Source organism: Sander vitreus, chromosome 21 (genome assembly GCF_031162955.1).
Source record: "Sander vitreus isolate 19-12246 chromosome 21, sanVit1, whole genome shotgun sequence".
NCBI lineage: Eukaryota > Metazoa > Chordata > Actinopteri > Perciformes > Percidae > Sander > Sander vitreus.
This window is the reverse complement of record NC_135875.1, coordinates 14,840,178-14,858,659: the sequence shown is the minus strand read 5'-3', so window position 1 is coordinate 14,858,659 and position 18,482 is coordinate 14,840,178. Positions and strand designations below refer to the sequence as shown.

At 41.1% G+C, this 18,482-nt stretch overlaps 1 protein-coding gene and 1 long non-coding RNA gene across 2 annotated transcripts in view; one reads left to right on the top strand and one right to left on the bottom strand.

Moving 5' to 3' along the window:
• Positions 1-9,138, bottom strand: part of LOC144536733 (uncharacterized) — a 26,501-nt gene extending 17,363 nt beyond the window's left edge. Inside the window, exons 1-2 of the long non-coding RNA XR_013503772.1 lie at positions 8,963-9,138; positions 3,804-3,899 (exon numbers count right to left, since the gene is read on the bottom strand). This is a non-coding gene — a long non-coding RNA (uncharacterized LOC144536733). The remainder of the gene's footprint in view (positions 1-3,803; positions 3,900-8,962) is intronic.
• Positions 9,139-11,286: 2,148 nt separating this feature from the next.
• The window catches only part of capn15 (calpain 15), a 38,644-nt gene continuing 31,448 nt past the window's right edge, over positions 11,287-18,482 (top strand). The window contains exon 1 of the mRNA XM_078278796.1: positions 11,287-11,551. The gene's annotated coding sequence lies outside the window, so the exon portion shown is untranslated. The remainder of the gene's footprint in view (positions 11,552-18,482) is intronic.

Sequence of the window (18,482 nt, the reverse complement as noted above, 5' to 3'; positions counted from 1 at the left end):
GTGGCCATTACCTCTTCAAATAGCCTGGACCTCAATTTCCCTACACAGATTCCTTCATAGGCTGTGTGAATAAATCTAAAGTGGGACCCCACGATCAGATTTCTGCCAGTTTAACCTCGACGCAAGTAATTCAATCCCTTGAAAAAGGAACTGGTAAATTTGCTCTGGACAGCTGTTCCAGACAAACGATTCTGATGTCAGCAGAGACAAAGAGGGACATTAATGAGCTATTAAAAGCTTCCACTGCTGCGCGACGGCCATCTCATTTATTTGTTGCCCAAGGCGGCGATATAGAAACCTTGGATGGAGCACTAAAGACGGACTTCATGTCAGTTTAAAAGACTCATCGAGGTAAAGGTTTGGCTGCTACTTCAGTATTCAGTGCAGTATGACCCTAATCATGACCACACAACAGCTCCATCCGTCACATGAAATCCAGCACTGCTGAAATCCCTGACAGCGAGATGATGATGACACTTTTATTGTCTCCAAGGGAACATGAATCATCTACTACAGGCTATCAGTTTGCACACATTTCAGAATCCAACTCCAAAACACAATAACAGTTTAAGAAAACGTTCAACTCCTCCATAGTTCTTTCAAATGTCTGACCAAACTTAATTCATCAGGTTATCATAATACAAAAATGACTTGTGGTAAATTTCATCCAATTTTGTAGTCAATGTTGTCAAACTTTCCCGACACTGGTGAATCTTTTTCAGATTTGTTTCTCCGTTTATGATAACAGTAATCAGAGTTATAAAATATCTTCTCTTGGATATATGTCATTCACTATCCCATTTTTGGTTGCCGGGGACATTTTGTATGCTCAGGATGTTTTTTTGCTTTGGTTTACCACTCAAATGTAGTGGGCTTTTTACAAAGTGACGCATTCTTGGAAAACATGCAAGGAAAGGGAAATCCCCCCTGAGGAATGTTAGAGCCATATTTAACAGTGATTTAATGTCAGTCACTAAAGCAGTGGTATGGTATCCCATAGGAATAACTGATTTTGGATATGTAAATTTCTTTACGTAACCTGTAGGATATTTGTCAAGTGAAACGGGGGGAAATTACGAGGTTTCTAGAGGCCCACTTCTACAAAGCTGTCACCCCACACCTGCGTTAAACTGTCACAAAATGACAGGTTGTGTCATGGGATATTAAACAATCTCATATCTAATATTGAGCCACACACTTCAGGAACATTTTTCTGATTTCATATATGCAAGTTCCATTTTTTTGTGTGTTTGACTATTACAAGAAATATACACATCAGCAGATAAGCCTCTTAGGAGTTCAAAACTGATGGAGACAGAGGAACTGTGAAAAGATGTTATAAGGGAATTAAAATGAAGAGGCATTATCGCCCACTCTCCCAAACTTAGATTTCTGTTGCTACAACTTGAGTTAATTTATGAACTGGCAATTTCAATCAAGTAACAGACATCCATCCTTAAAAAAAATATCAGTTTACAGAAAGAGTGGAAATATGATGATGCTTTGATAGTCAACAGCGAGTTCACATGAAGATAATAATATAATATCATTTACTCTGTGAACTCAACCTTTCGTGTTAGAAACTAATGGTGGTGTCTCCCTCTAGTGGCTGAATGCCCACCACTCTGAACCCAATTTGGCACAAACATCAGAACGGTCCTCATCACTATGCTTGGCTATCTAATCGAGGCAGAGTCAACAGAACAGTCATTTGAATGTCAAACAATTACTAGTTCTGCTTTTCGGTTGTTATCTGAAAAAGACTGAAAAATCTTTTTAATTACAATTGTGATTATTAGTATACTGTACTAAATAATTGTGTGTGTGTGTGTGTGTGTGTGTGTGTGTGTGTGTGTGTGTGTGTGTGTGTGTGTGTGTGTGACACAAAAAACACACACACACACACACACACACACACACACACACACACACACACACACACCATATGAACATCAACACGCTGTGACTCCAACAGAGTTTGGTAACAACAGAGAAGGTGTGTGCTCATGTGCACACATGCACCATGTGCACAACTGTGTGGGTGCACTGCCCTTGCCTGGAGGTGCATTTATAGCCCCTTTCCCTGTCGCGATGACTCACCAGTGAGTCACAGGCCCGAGTGAAGAGCAGAGTTGCGCAAGCCAGCGGCAGGTCGGTAACTTCTGCTAGGCATATTGGCAAAGGAGCCAGGGGGTGTTGGATAATGAGGAGGGTGATTCAACAACCACTAATGCGTCACTGTCAATGTGAGACACGAGAGGGGCCAGTACTGATATACTGTAAATGAATGGTTTCACTTGACAGGTTGGGGTGAGTAGGAGGGAAAGCATGCATCCCTTCCTATGCACAGACACAGGTATGAATTATACATGTGGCATCTACCCGCGCCGGTGAGAGACAGAGGTAGTGAAATGACAAGGAGAGTGTGATTCACACAAAATATACTTGAATGGACAGTCACACACACAGACAGACAGACAGCACTTACTATACTGTGTGCGCACACACCCCAGAGACACAATGCCAATCCGGTTTCTGCTATCTGCAGAATAGGCTGAGAAGAAGGGGAAAAGACATGCAAATAGAGCCAAGAAGATACAACTCCCCATGGCTCTTATCACACTCTGTTCAGCCACAGCTGCACTGAGACACAAAGAGGGGAAGAGATATATTTGCAAAGGAGGCTACTATTTGCAGAAAGAAGAAAAGCAGGTTTTCGAGGAAACGCATAATGAAAGCTGAGTTTGAGATAGTTAGATATCTAGATAGATATCTAGCTAGATAGATAGATAGATAGCTAGATAGATAGGAATGATGTCAAAATGTATCAATCAAGTCTAGCACTGTTGATAAGAAACGTTCCCTCACAAAGGAGGACTGGAGGTATGTAGGGTTACATAAATCAAGTCCCCATCCCCCAAAAGCGTGAGCTTGCCTGCACAAAAGCAGTTTGGTTATCGCTCCTCTGTGGCATTATTCCCAGGATTTTTTTCATTTTTTCCGCTAGCTCACTGCTGCAAAGGGAGACATAGAGTAAAAAATGTGTGTTTATGTATAATTGTGTGATTTTTGTGAGCCTGATTTGTGTGTGCAAATTCCTGATTACATATGGGTTTCTTTGTATTCCCCGTCCTGCCTGCTTTACTGTGACTCTATGACTCTGTATCCAGAAACTCCATTCTTCAAATCAAAAATGCAACCTTTTTGCATAGTGGATGATGATGAGCTCTGTTTTTGCTAAAAAAAAAAAAAAGTAAATATCAGGCTCTTAAAATGCCCAGACACGTTGGGCGGTAAACCACCTTCAAGCACCTCATCAACCTGTCCTACTAAAACAGGGAGAGACAAGTCAGAGAAACACACAGCATGTGTTTAGATGTCACCACCTGCCAGAAGAGGTGTCCATAAAGAACAGTGGGACTGAGCTTGTTTTCAATTTCTGTCAAGATGTTGTATTTCAAACAGACAGTCAGTCAGTCAGTCGTATCTTCATGCTTCCTTCTTAATGTCCTCACCTCAGCTTGTGCAAACACTTAATTACAAACCTTCAACCTAACCTTCAAATATATATATATATGTATAGTTTAAACTACTGGTTAGAAGGGCATGCAGTGTCTGCAATCTGCTATATATATGGCTGAAATGCTTCTCCAGTCACAATGCTCACAACACAAGTTTGGGCAACAGTTCCAGGAAGCCCCAAAATAGAGACAGGAAGTTCATTTAGTAAACACAATAAAAACATGTTAACATACTGCGTAAAACCCACTTTTCAAATAAGACTAATTAAGAATCTCTCTTACTCAATGAGTTGTTCCATTCCAGCACCCCGGGGCTCCAGTGTCTCCCCAGGTTTGACTTGGTAATCCTCCTCTTACAGTGAGACTCCTGGCTTTCACCTGGGAACATACACATACATGTTAGCCGGCAGCAGTGCGCATACACCTAGAAGTATGTGCAGATGGGGTATGCTATCTTTCACTCATTCATCAAAATCATCACTCATTTTAAAACCGGAGGTTTCATTGATGTTTCTGGAAACATACAGGACATGCAATCACTCAAACCATAGCGTTGTCTTTTGTCTGTGCCTCTATATCTGTCAGCCTCTCTCTGTCTCTTTAAGGGCCTCGGTAGGCTTCTCAGATCTTAAGGTGTTGAGTTTCAAAGTTGTCTTCACACTGTGTGATTTATGATGGAAACAGAGATAGCCTTGGTTTCTCTGCTGTCTTGGACTTTCCTGAATGTATTCAAAATTACTATTCAGGATCCCTCCACTTAGGGATCTAAAGAATTTGAAGATTATCAATTTCTCTCCATCTCCATCCTATTCAACTACCATTGCTTTATGTCTGATTTTTACATTTGGTACATAGGCCTACTTAAATAGCTGTGCTAAGGATTGACTTTTTACATGTGCTTCATGGTATGGAGACAGTATATTATCTTCTTCTTCTTCACACACACAGTTAAACTTGATTGTACAGAATGTGCATGAAAGCTGCTTTCCACTCAAGAACACATTAACACAGAAAGACTTTCTTAATCATCGCCCACAAACCTTGCTGTATGCCAATAACACTGATCTATTTCTCACTCAACGAAACACATTATGAATCTAATGAATATTATTCGTGTTAATGTGAGTTCATTATTCAGAGCTGCGGCACCTGGATAAGCTGCGTATGGGTGGTAACACCTCTCCCGCCCCGGGGCTGCATGTTAATCAAACAGAACATCTGGTGAGAAGGGAAACATATTGTCGAGTTGAACCGACGGGACTCTCCCTTGATCCAAAGTGCTGAATGTTTTGGAAGGTGAACTTCACTTTAATTTGGGATGCACCATCATGCGCGTATCTCTTTGTGCCAAGAACTGCTACAGTCCATTTTTATTTGCAATTGATAGTCTGCCAAATCCAGCTTTTACTGATTTTAACATCCTGGCAAAGCAAAGACAGCGGATGTTGACAGAGTGGCATTGTGCTGCAAGGTGAAGAAAATGCAAACTAAGGCCTCCTGCACACTGCCTGCGTGGCGTGAGCGTGAGCGTGTCAGCTGCGTGGCGTGTCCATTTTTATTTCAGCTCCCATGGTAACAGGTTAGAGCTTGCACACTGCCCTGCGTGACACGCACGTCTCACGTCTTGAGCCGCGCCAAAAACACGTGGATGCTAGAAATAGGACCGACGCCTATTTTTCACGCGACACGCAAGCGTGTTGGAAGCGTTTTCGGGCAAAATAGAATACGAAAAGATGTTTATATGTCATTTTGACACAAATACATTTAATAAATGACATTTTGATGTTTGAAAGTCTCTAGGTTTTGACTTGAATGCAGATATAAATGTAATTTAACAAAATAATAATAAATAATTATCAATTTTCAAATATTGCACCTGTCAATACAGAACAAAATATTCGGTAGGCTATTTTGCCGTCAATACTGCCGACGTTGTCTTTGCTGTAATCAAATCAGTATATATTATTTCATTTTATCAATGGGAAACATACATGTGTACAGACAAGGCTAGCAGCAGCAGCAGCAGCAGCAGCAGCGCCGCGTCAGACACATTTCTGGTGTGTAAAGACATCGAAAACGCCACGCAGCCGCCACGCAACTGACACGCAACAGAAACGCCACGCTCACGCCACGCAGGCAGTGTGCAAGAGGCCTAACTCACCTTCCCTTTACATGCACCGGCATTTTTCTTGACATGTTCTGTGCTGTACAAGAACACTGACTGATACCACATGACTTGTGCTCAAACTATTAGTTATAGGTCAAAGAAAATGAATCCGAGAGTTTTTTAAACTGATTATTTTGCTACTTTGTTAAACTTTCTGAAATTTGAAAATTGCTTTTATTTTATGAAGTTTCTGTATTTCATGTGAATTCAAATTCTTTTTTGAGTATTTGTAAGACAGAAATAAGCATTAAAGACATTAAAGATGACATTTTTTTCTTCTTCTTTTTTTTAGATGATCGACACATTAATCTCTAAAGAATCATTTTGTCTTTGCTAATTGGACTGAATTAAAAGAAGGAAGAACAAGAAAGAAGTACTTTATGTATCCCCTTGGGAAAATTCATTTTTCACTTTGTTGTTATTTTTTAGAAGTCAGAATGTCTGATGTGGTAAACAGACTTTACCAACCAATCTAAGCTCTGACTGATACTGTATGTCTTGGAAATGATCTTTAAGTCTACAAAATATAGACAAGCATACATATAAACATTATTTTAGCAATTTCCTAAATGATCTTGGCCTGGGAAACAAACTGATACAGTTTTTCTAACTGTGTCCCAGTATGGCAAAGTCTGGGCAACAGACTGACAACCAGAGAAAGGGACTTGTATCAGCTGCTCGCAGCTAAAAAGGCCAACAATACATCAAACAGCCGGGACAAAAGACAACTGCACAACAGAGAAAAGAGTTATTAAGTCAATAGTGTCTCAGCTGTATAATATGCTGTGGTTCTATCCAGATCTCCCCTATTCACTTAGACTTAATGGTGGTGGCTTTTTGGTCATCATACGCCTAAAGGTCATCTAGGCTAACTGTCAAAACCAAATTATGTAAAAAAAAATAATAATAAAAAAAAAAGAGTATTGAACACATTCCTCATGTTTCATGTCTGTTTTCGCATATCTACCTTCTTTCCCTCGCCAAAGTCATCCACATTCACAGCTTTGCTTCCACCTAGTCATGCATACTAATCTGTGCTGTAACTTGGAGCAGTGGCCAGCCACTGCCTGCCTGTCCCATCAAACATGCATAAGAAACAGATGTATCTTTGATGTATGCTTGTTCATGTTGCCCCATGTGCATGACTGCATGAATGAGTGTGTGTGTGTGTGTGTGTGTGTGTGTGTGTGTGTGTGTGCGTGCGTGCGTGCGTAGTTTTGTCAGTGTGCTCCCAGGCCCTGCGGGTGAAAGCCAGACTGGGAAGATGCGGCTACATGCCCCAACACACAAGGAGAGAGGGAAGGCTGACATAGATCATTGGCAGGACAAATAATCAATGCAGCAATATGTTGCCATTATCTTTAAATAAATAATTCATATGACTGGAAGCAATTCTGTGACTGTTATTTATAGCTATTAAACATACTGTATGTATTGTCGACTTCATTTAGATAGCCTCTGTATTACTGCACTTTTAAAGTTTTCACTTGCTTTAATTGAAAAGATTATTATCATAAATATATTCATACTGCTCTGCTCGCTAGTATTTTAGCACACATACAGTAGGCTATAGGTGCTACTGTTTTGTGTTAAAAAAAACTGAGATGACATGCCATGTGTTTTTTTTTTTTATATCTCCCTGGCTTACAACCATTCTGTGAAACAGAATATTATTAATAGGCTAACTGTACAAAATGAATTACAATATCTGCTTGACTCGTATATAGTATTGCATACCATAGAATGTTGTGCATTATGACACCATCATTATCATGGTAATAAGATAACATGTGTCACACAATGTTCCCATCTCTAAAAGCGAACTTCCAAAGACTATTGCTATACTGCTAGACTATTTTGATAATTGATTTATTGTTCAGGTTATTTTTCAAGCAAGAAAAATGTTTATCTAACAGCAAGGTGCTACTGAATGCAATGACAATGCTTTTAAGTGAGTAATTAGATAAATTAGAAAAATATAAAATATAAATTATACAGATTAGAGACAATTTCAAATGATACAATATATGGATTATAATAATGTATATAGCTAGCTTTCTGGCTTTGGTGTGGTTTGGTCTTCCTATTGTTTTGGCCACCCAGTGTTTTATGTATGAGCAGTAGGAGGATATTTTTGCTGTTGTTGCATTTAATGACAAGTATGGCACTGGTCCATGAGACTGTCATCTTTTAGCATCTGGACTTTGTAAACAAGTTTAATCATGAGTCATCAGAGAGGGAGAGCTTATCCTGCTTGTCAAAAGTCACACTTCTGCCAGTAGTAGCTGCCTGTTTCGCTGTGTCCGGGTGTGTGTACTGTATGTGTGTGGTAACATCTGCAGTAGTGATATAAATAAAGCGCCCCCCCCCAAACCCCCCACTCCACTACCGTTGTGTCCTCTCATGTCCTCTCATGAGTCCATGGTCATGTAAAGGAACCCTGACCCCACCTTCCTACCATCTCCACATACACATGAATACAAGCCCTACGAAGCATACAATGACACATTTCTGTCCCTCATGCAATCGTTGCCCCCCACTCGCCCACACACATCTTTTTCCTTTTCCCCTAAGACAATTGTGTTATTCACTCACTATTGTGGAAGCCAGTCATTTCCACATGTGTGTGTTGGCCATAAAACAGCAAAGAGCCGGCTAAAAGCATCCCTTTCCTGGCTAGCAGGGTCACAAGTTGTCTCATATAAACACAGGACACACCTTAGCCCAACAGTTTTCACATATCCTTCTGACCCCCTTACCTCCCAAAGTGCTCTTCTTTCCACTGACACAGGATACATATGACTAAATGTTAGCAAGGCTGCCTGTCTTTCTTTTATATTTTCACGCAGAAGAGTAAAGGAGAATAAGATTGCACTTCCCGCGGTCTTGTTTTAGACTTTCAGTGAACTTTTAGGGGAGTTTGTGTAGCGGAATAAAGTCCTAAACCATGCTGAACACTGAGGCTGGTGTCTTTTGTGTCTCCCAACGTGCCTCGCGCTGGGTTTCCCTAGCATTGTCATGACAACAGTGTGTACGCACCGACTCTGGCCATTGGAAACAATACACCCACGAAGATTTTAGTGAAGTGGGCTAGCTACAAACTTTCTGTCGTTTCTAAAAATAAAAATAAGTTAGCCCAAGCGCACACACAAAAGAAAAGTCGCGACCGAAATTATCTTGTTTCGCTCTGGCGAAGAACAAGTGCACAAGTGTCTAATGGAGACAAAAAAAGAAGAAGAAGTGTACAAAGATTAATTCATTCGCGTAACGTTACCTTCTTGACGAAGAAATCTTCGTTTCCTTCCCGGACCGTGTTAGCTACTTTAACTCAACCGCTCAAAAGATTAAGTATGTCACACCGGTGCTAACATTTTCTAAGCATGTATACTGTAGACCGTGAACACTAGTAATTTACTACCCGACATGTGAGAGACCACGTCCAGCAGTAACTTTCTCCGCCTAGACTCATTCCCAACTCTTCTGCCTGCTTCTATCAAAGGGATGCTTTGCTCCGCCTCACTCAGTCAGCCCTGAAGATAAATCACTGTAATCCAAGATATTTATTGATTGTGTCTCTTAACCGATGGAAGGATGTATTTCCCCCAATGATGTTAAAGGATATTACTGAGATGTATACTTATTATTAATTTATGAACTTTCTTCAAGGTAGCTAATTGGCATGGAATCAGTCACCCAACACAAACCCGGTTCATTGTGTTTTCTACAATGGTTCAAACACACATCCAAGTGAATTTTTGGCGATTCAATTGATTGCACACAGGGAAATTATCTTAATGGCAATAAAAGGTTTTTAGACTTCGCTCTGTTATCTCATTATTGAAGTAGCCTACACCGACCATGTTGATATTGGCCTAATCCTCTGAATTTCCCCGGTTCAAACAACCCTGGTGACACCGGCATTAACAGAGATAATCCAGAACTCACTGAACGTTTCACATGCTACTTTATCCTAATGAAATATAAATTCCACTTGTGGTTTAAACAGAAATAGCAGAGTTATAGATATGATATGAACTCAAGATAGGTGTAGACCTATAGTAACAAATAAAATCCAAAATTCTCAACCTTATGAGTGAATTGGAATTAAGTTTAGTCTTGATTTATAGTTTGCTGAAAAGTTAGGTCCATTTAGGTAAATGACTTTAGAGCCACAGCCTACATCAACCTGAATATAAAAATATATTCCATACATGCAATATTCAAGTGATTTGTACAAAACAAAGATTCCTAGAATATTAGAGCCATATTTTAACTTTTAATTTTCATTATCATGTTGACAAGGCAATAAGCATTCATTCAAGAAGCATACATGGTGGTATAAAAGGTCAGAGCCCAAACCACCTGATATCATTCTGCATTCTGTAGTAGTAATAGTGGCCATAGATATTAATAGTATACTACAATACGACAAACTTAATATTTCCTTATGTTCAATACATTTTTAGGGTGCAGTTTGAGTGCTTCAAAACAATCACACACTTTGATGGCGGCAACAGCAATAACAATCATTGGAGTAACTACACTAGTGATATGACATTATATGATATTACATTTATTTTTTATTTATAAAGGACAACGCACATCAATCAACATCTCTGTAAACGTGCCAGTGTTAGCCAGCCGGTTAATTTTCAACTGTAGTGCTTTGGCCAGATGTTTTGAAACCACTACCATATGTCTGCCTTGTCAAATTATCTAAATCTGTGACACACAAAAATGTGTCACAAGACAGTAATGAACAAAATATAAAATCCAGAAATCCCTATTGCACATAATTACAATAAGCATAGCTATACCAATTATAATATTACCAACAATATTACCCTAGCAGCAATCAAAGTAGTAGTAATAATAGTCTATAACAAGCATTTTATTGGTTGTCAGAGGGTCTTATTTGTTGGACCCAAATGTTACTTTTTATTGGGTGCCAGTGCTCCTACATACGTTCCCCGAAATGATAGGACTTGCATCATACAGTAAGCCAGTGAGGATTCTGCCCACTATATCATAGCTGCTTTATATAAAAGTAAAACTACAATTTTAGAAAAGTAGATAAAGAAGCTTGTAGATGACGTACATTTTCAAGTTGTGAAATTATCTATTTTATTGCATTTACACCTCACATCCAGCCTCACAAATTGCTGATACCAATGGTTCAAATCGGACAGTTCCAATTTAGTGCCACTAGATGACACTAGAGTGCCACTGTCTGACACTGGCCTGTGAGGTAGAAAGGGGGAATCTACTCTGAGATTTGAAACTCAAGATTTAAATCTAACCACAGCAAGGGTCATTTTACAATGTAGGTTAACAAAATGAAAGGAAAGGCGCTATCACACATTTGAATATAAATGTATTTTAGTTAGGTATAATAATAATAATAATAAATATGCAAAGGTTACGACATTTGTACCCGGATATCCTAGTTGCAAATATCCGTGTTGAACATGGGAAATTGAGTTTTCTACCCCCGAATTCTTGAAAAGCTTTACGTACGTTAACGTGTGCTCGCAAGCAGTTAGCAACTACCCGGTACGCATTTGGCGTACGTGCATTCTCTATTTGCTCCTTGGAGATTCCCCTTCCTTCCTGGGCTGTTGTAGGTAAAGCTACGCGGTCGCATCAGTCTCCTGAATACCCGACGGAGTGAAAATAAACTGTACATGTACGTGTTTGTCACAAATGTCTGAAACATGCAGCGAAGAGCGCGAAGCTAAAGCCTGGAAAGGTTACGGTGGCTAAAGTACAATCCGCCGGGAAGAACTTATCGTCTCGATGGCTGTGAAAAGTTAACGCACAGACGACTGAAAAACAGGAGTAATTCCCCTTCGACCGACTTGAGGTAAGAATAACCGATTTGTGAGTGGACTTCACGAAGTACACAACTGTAGGGCAGCGTCGGTAACGTCGACCAAATGATTGAATAAGAGTGTCTTTGTTTACAAGGTCCCCGGCGTCCTCTGCTCGCGCTGTCTCAATGGGATTGTTCAGAGTTCTCATCTGGCTGTACTGTATAGCTAAATGTTAGTGTTTGTGACAGGGCTCACAGGCTTACACTTTGGCCACAAATAGATTGATTATGTGACAGTGACTCGTATTTAAACGTGGTTTCACATGACGGCTGTCTTTCTTTTATTCTATAAAATGACAAAAAAAAAGTCTTTCTATTTTATCCCGCTTTACTGCACATAACAGGATAATACAACAACAGCATGGACATTTTTCTTCTGCCTGTCTGTTTAGGGGACTTAGGCAGGTCAGAGGGCAAGGTCAGGTTAATTAACTTGTATCTAGAGATACATTGTCTTGCTTCATGGACACTTGAACAGGGTTGATGATGTGTGTGACCTGAAGCCTTAACGTTGCTTATCCAGTTGAAGGTTTGGCTGTAGAATCAAATATCAAATCTAATGTGTTTACATGATTTGGTTGAGAGAGTGAACTTGTAGAGTGTAGTCTGACAATTTTGTGTTCTGCTTTGAGAATGTCCACGGTGCAGAAAACAAAAAGTTTTTGACAGTCAGGACATTTTGGGGTGGTGTAGAAATGACAACTTACAATGTACCGTGAAATCAGCTCACATCCTCCCTTTCCCTTCTTCCCCCTCTATGTCCCTGGAGAATAGAACTGAAATCCAATCTTACTCTCTCTCTCTCTCTCTCTCTCTCTCTCTCTCTCTCTCTCTCTCTCTCTGGTACTGACTGTGTCAGCTGCTGTATCTCTGGGTGCTGACTTGCAGAGGGACAGGTGGCCCTTAGACAGGTGCACCCTTAACAAAGGGTCGCAGTCCTCTGACTACTGGGCTGGTTTGCGTGCAGTTTTTTGTGTGTCGTTGGTTACACATCAGTGTGGTTTCTCCTGTCTCATGTCTATCTTTGCATACTGCTTTAGTAATTCAGTTATTATTGTCCTTATTTCTGCTTTGTGAGTGTGTTACATGGCTAAATTAAAACCACTCAAATGTGATTTCGCAACCTGCATTTGCTTTTAGTCATTGAGTGGAGTTTCATGATGAATACAAGTGAGCTGTTTGTGCCTAGCTTTCTGTATGACGCATGCATTCTTGACAGCTCCAGCCATGCACTCTAGAACTGGGGTTGGACTGAAGTCTACACCAGCAACTATGTTACATATCGTAGCCTGGACTGTTCTCTGGAATTTAAAAGGCACCTCAAGTTTAACCAGACAAACTAGTTTCAGTCTAACAGGAGTCATGCCCGGAGCTGTGCATTAAAAAAAACACCCTTTACTGTGAAACTAAGAAGAGTTCCAGACAAATGACTGGCCACGCAGCCAGCCTCCTTGACTAGCATTGGTAGTTAAAAGCCACGGCTAATGGTTAACCCACTGCTTTCAATGCAACTCAGGATGCTTAGAACAATATGTGGTATGGCAAGTATTTTCATGTCATGGTAGGCCTGTGCTTAATGCATTGGTTTGCTGGTGAACACTGTGAATTCAAAGAGAGAGAGAGAGAGAGAAGAGAGAGGATGAGAGATCAGAAAAGAGGTCAGCAAAGTGATATGAAGTGGAAGAGAGAGAGGAGAGGGAAAGTTTGAAGGCTTATCTCAGTAATGTGCAGGGACAGCTGAGCAGTGATGAGTGTTGCAGTCACCACTGTCTTCTCCTTAACCCTTCACTTCCTCTTCTGGCACTGACTATAGCTTTCTTTTGCAAGGAACCAATACAAAAGCATAGACACAGCTTAAACAGTTGTGTAAGTGGGACATTTCTACCAGTTGTTGTTTTACCAGAATGAACATGCCTCAACCTGCCCCGGCATGGTTCTGACATCCATTACGAGCCATTACAATGGGATCCTATTCACATTAATGAGCGAGATCTCTACTACTCTATTGGGGTTTATTTAAATCTCTTGAATGCAGCCTCCCAGCTTTTCTATGCTCGCCAGGGTCAGTGCGCCTGCGCTCTGCTGACACTCCAGTAATCCGCTGTTATAGGAGGAGATTGCATCCTCGTCCACTGCGCTCACGCTACCAGTGAGGGAGAAAAAGCCCGTGGAAAGAAAAAAAAAGAATACATAACGGGAGAATAAGAACAAATAACGGAACCATAACATGCCCACATGGAACCATTAGATACAGGCATTCTGGGATGGAGCAGCTTTACACTATATGAGCAGGCGACAGCGGGACTGGAGCGAGGATGTCTCCTAATATAAGACAACCAGGCTCCGCATCTACAGCCCAAACGCAGGAAATATGAGATGAACGCAGGCTGGAGTGGACCCGGTGGAAGATGGTGAAATTTGCGATTGAGTGCTCCTTCCTGGCTGAGACCTCCTCGGCTATCTTGGCGTTTCTTACGCCTGGATGTCGCCTCCTGCACGATGCTCTCCCTGGCCTCTGTACCGCCGTGTGGGAACGGACACAGACCACCTTTTTTATACAAGCAATGCTTTGCAGTGCTGCTAAACTGAAAGCCTATATGCGTGTTCACTGATTAGTTGTCATGTATCGTTCACTGAATGTGGAAACGTAAACTGTAGATTTAAGTCCATGTGATCTCTGCGTCAGTAAGAATCAGCTGTAAAATAAAGCAAAAACAAACCACGGAATATCGCCCTCCAGACTTTTGCCTCGGGGTTTTACAAGCTATCGATACTCGTCAAAAATAGCAAATGGGATGATACTTGTTTCGCCCGTAGAGAGACTTGCTGTGACAGGCTGGGCAAGTCCACTTAAATCTCCGCTCAAGTTGATGAACTAAACTGGCCGGCCTCGGTGGTGGGATCAGACAGCGGAAACTAGGATCATCTCTCCGCGGGCCCGAAACAGAACATCCCTTCTTTGGGATTTTGTCGGTTATCACACAGAACTTGAAGCTGAGCTGTAAACATTTCTCATGCTGTGGCAACTGTTGAGCATTAAAGAGCAGCTCCCTGTACCCGGGTTAAATTCTGAAGTTCATGTGAGTTGTTCTTTTTGTTCATGTGGAAATCCCAAAATTCTGCAAACACCAGAAGTGGTTTACCCCTTGAGAAAGCCCCCCCCCCAGGGTTTCAAACATGACGTTTTATCCAGCGGGAGAAATGCAGCTGAGGTGTTTTTAGTGGTAAACTTCCACAGCAGCTGTTAGTCAGACTGGATGTCTGAAAGATGAGACTTGGATATTAGCATACTTGTAGTTTTGCCAACACCCTTCCCAGCAAATACAATACATTGATTTCCTCCAGTGCCCACATAACGCTGATATATTTTGTAGGACTTTTTAATTATTTAAAATCCTTGTCGATATTTATCATTATCAGCTGTCTTTGGGGATCATGATGCTATTTTGCTGTCCTGGATGTTTTTTTTTTTTTTTTTTCACTTATTGAACCTTATATTTTCCAGAGGTGTACCTTTTTGGCTGCTGAGATGCCGAGCAACTGTGAACACATTTACTTGAGTAGCACAGTTTTTTCCTGCTATTGCTAATTGATTGTTTTTGTGAGCATGTGCAAAAGAAAGAGGAACCAGGCATGAGACTGCACAGACTGGGGAGATGTTGTGTCAGAAGGAACGCAGGAGGAATTATGAGTGGCACTGTGGAAGACAAGGTGCAGAGTGTTACAAGCTTAACGTCTACAAGAGAGAGAATTACGAGCCTTTGCTGTGAGAAAATTGTATTTTCTCCTCTCTGAGACCAACTGCTGAATCAACGCTCCATGCATCAAATTACTATTTGAATTGAGAACGTATTCTCCTGTGCACTGTGGGATATCCACCCTGCATACTTGGCCACCTGCAAGTTCTGCTCATATTTTGAGTACTCTCATCTTGGATTCCCTGTTGCTGTGCTTATGTGTTATTTGTTTTGACTAGCGCTCTCAAACGACTTTTGCTGAAGGAAATTCTTCCTATTTGAAGTAGAAAGTTGTCAACCGGAAGTTTACAGCAAATACAGACACATGATTGCTGTTGTGGTCCAAACAACCCCTTTAGTCTCAACGTATGTCAGTTTGTCTCACTGAATACAAGTGTGGATACCTCCCTCAACCTTTATGCTCTAGGGAAAAGCGAAAACAAACAGATCCTCCTATCAGAGTGCATTCAGAGACTGATTTCCTATCGCCGTGGTGATGGGGAGCTCAGCCTCGTCTCTCACTGCAGAGACCGAGTCAGACCATGGCTTCCGCAGCACCCCGTACCCATCGTCCCCTCCTGTGGGCTGGCTCAGGAACAGCCACAGCAGCCCGGTGTGGGGCACCACCTTCATCCCACGTCAGCAGCAGCCCCCGCTGCCTCACCGAGAGCGCAGGTAAGAGCCAACGCTGTCTACCCAGCCGGGTGCCAACTTTTCTCAGTTGAGTGCACTCAGGGCGCAGAGCGGCGGGCTGGCCTGGCTTGGCCAGTTGTTGGGGATGTCGCAGGAGGAAGGAGACGTGGGGTTGTGTTACATGGGAATGCTGCCATTTAAAGCTGTGAGTGGTGTAAGCGTACAAACTGGCATTATTTTGAGGCTCCTGTGCTGATGTTCTCTTGGCGACAGTATTTGGCTGATGTGCACACGGTGTGGTACACTGACACTGTTCATCAGTGTTGTTCATTTGAGACCAAGTACTACTTTCTCTTTCCCAGGCTTTTAGAAACGCTTACTGAGGATTCAATAACCTCACAGCGATGGATCAAATCCCTTCATCAAAGCTTATCTAATCAAAGCCTGCATGTTGATGTGTTGTTTTTTTTTATGGTGCACCCAAAATTGGGCTAAGCTGGATTTGTAAACCAAAATCTCACCCCATTGGTTCCTCCTAGCACAGCTGTACAGCGTGTGCTACCCGTTGGAGTGCTGGGTGAATTGCCTGGACAAATACATTGACCTGACCTCTGAGCCCAATGAAAACCAGCCCGAGGGTAATTGGAAGATGATTTTTGCTGCCGTGCTTTTTATCAGGCTTCAAGTCCAGCTTGATTTCAGTTTTATTAATTTTGAATATTATTAAAAACAGTGGATACATTATAAAAAAAAATAAAAATCACATCTATAGTTTGTTGTTTACTGTGAATAGAGGTTCCTTTTCAGACTGTAACCTATTAAGAGTTTTTTCTGAAAACAAACTTCTCATGGAGCTAGCAGCAGCTGTGTTAGTTGAGCGAGGCTCACTTCTAGCAGAGCAACCTATTTGTGGAAGAGACATCCTATTCATAATAAACCCTGTTTTGTCAGTATTGACTGCGTGAAATAGATATATTCAGTTACTGTATTTACAAGAAAGACTTTGCGCTGCAATAATCCATTATTCCAGTCATTGCTTTCTGAGTCACTGTCAACACAGTGAAAGGCCTATCAGTGTGTAAGAAGCTCAGTTTGAATGTGCAGCTCATCTAGCAGTTTTGACTGACTTTCTTCCAAAGGATGATCTTCTCAACCTCCCTCACGGAAACTTGTTCAGAAGCGTTTCCAGTTTTCCTTCAGCTTTTTGGGTCATGTCTGCCGGAACGAGAACAGGCAGTTGTTATCGACCGCCTGTAGTGTATTGAAGTTGTTGCTGAGTCACTCAGGGCATCACGGTCCGGTTGTTAGTTATTGATTTTCAGAGAGCCCGATCACATTTCCCCACAATGAATGTCATTATTTATTCAGCATCAGTCTCCAGTTGGGCTTTCATCTTTCTTGATTCCTGCCTGATAGCCTCAATGCTTTCCTTGCAGTTGCTCTACATTTAACAGTTAAGGGAGTCATGGCTTCTATTGCTTACTCTTCTGAAAGTTTTAAAATATAGACATGGTTCCATCAACTAGAGCTGTAACAATTCCAAATTTTGCTGTACAATGAAGTGTCTCAGAAACAATTGCGATTAACAATACAATTGTCTCTTTCAGTCAAATTTAAAAATATTTATTTATTAAACAAATTAGACTTTTGGTTATATCACAGTTATGTGAGCCACATAATGTAATAACACAGCTACACTGCCTATGAAGTAAACAACGCCTCTTTATTATCATAAAACTACTTTCTAACTGTATGCCCACTTGTCATTTTTGTTGCTATGAACGTGCCAACAACTAACAATTGAAATAATAAAAATATAGTCCGACCAATAATCACTTATATAATTACTATTTGGCATATCTAAACAAAATCAACGATGACCAGTCATACCCCTTAAGACCTTTTATTGTGAGAAATTCATTGCGGTTAAACAAAGACACAGCGATTTATGTAAACAAATTGACAACTAGACAATTATGTAACAATTGTTACAGGCCGACCATCAACCATAGCTCCTTTCATGAATGAAACTCGTACTGTCAGTGTAGTTTTGCATCATACAGTCAACTTGCTTTTTTTTAATTTATTTTAAATTCAGCAAACTCTTCCATTGTGTTGGTGCATCTCTGTAGCAACAAGCTTCTCTGCCTCCTTCACCAATCAGACTCCGCTCTCGGTCAGCTGAGTACATAAACGCAGGCAGACACACCGGTTCAGTCTTCTGCTGGGAGGCAGAGAGGGACACACACACACACACACACACACACATATATGACACTAGATGTTTTAGAAACACTGTGCAGTAGCACTTGGAACATGCCCTCTTATCTACCCCCACTGCCTCTCTCTCACACACACTCACTTGCAGTCTTATGCACATATACACACTGCTGTGTGAGCCTAACAATGTTAGGCAAGCTTTGCTGAGCTGTGACAGAGCATGAAATGTAGAAACAACAGAACACTATGAGCCCAGCTTAACTTCAGCCGTTCTTATACTGTTTATTCTCTAATATATTGTCCTATAAAACATTTACCTTCCCTTGTTTTCC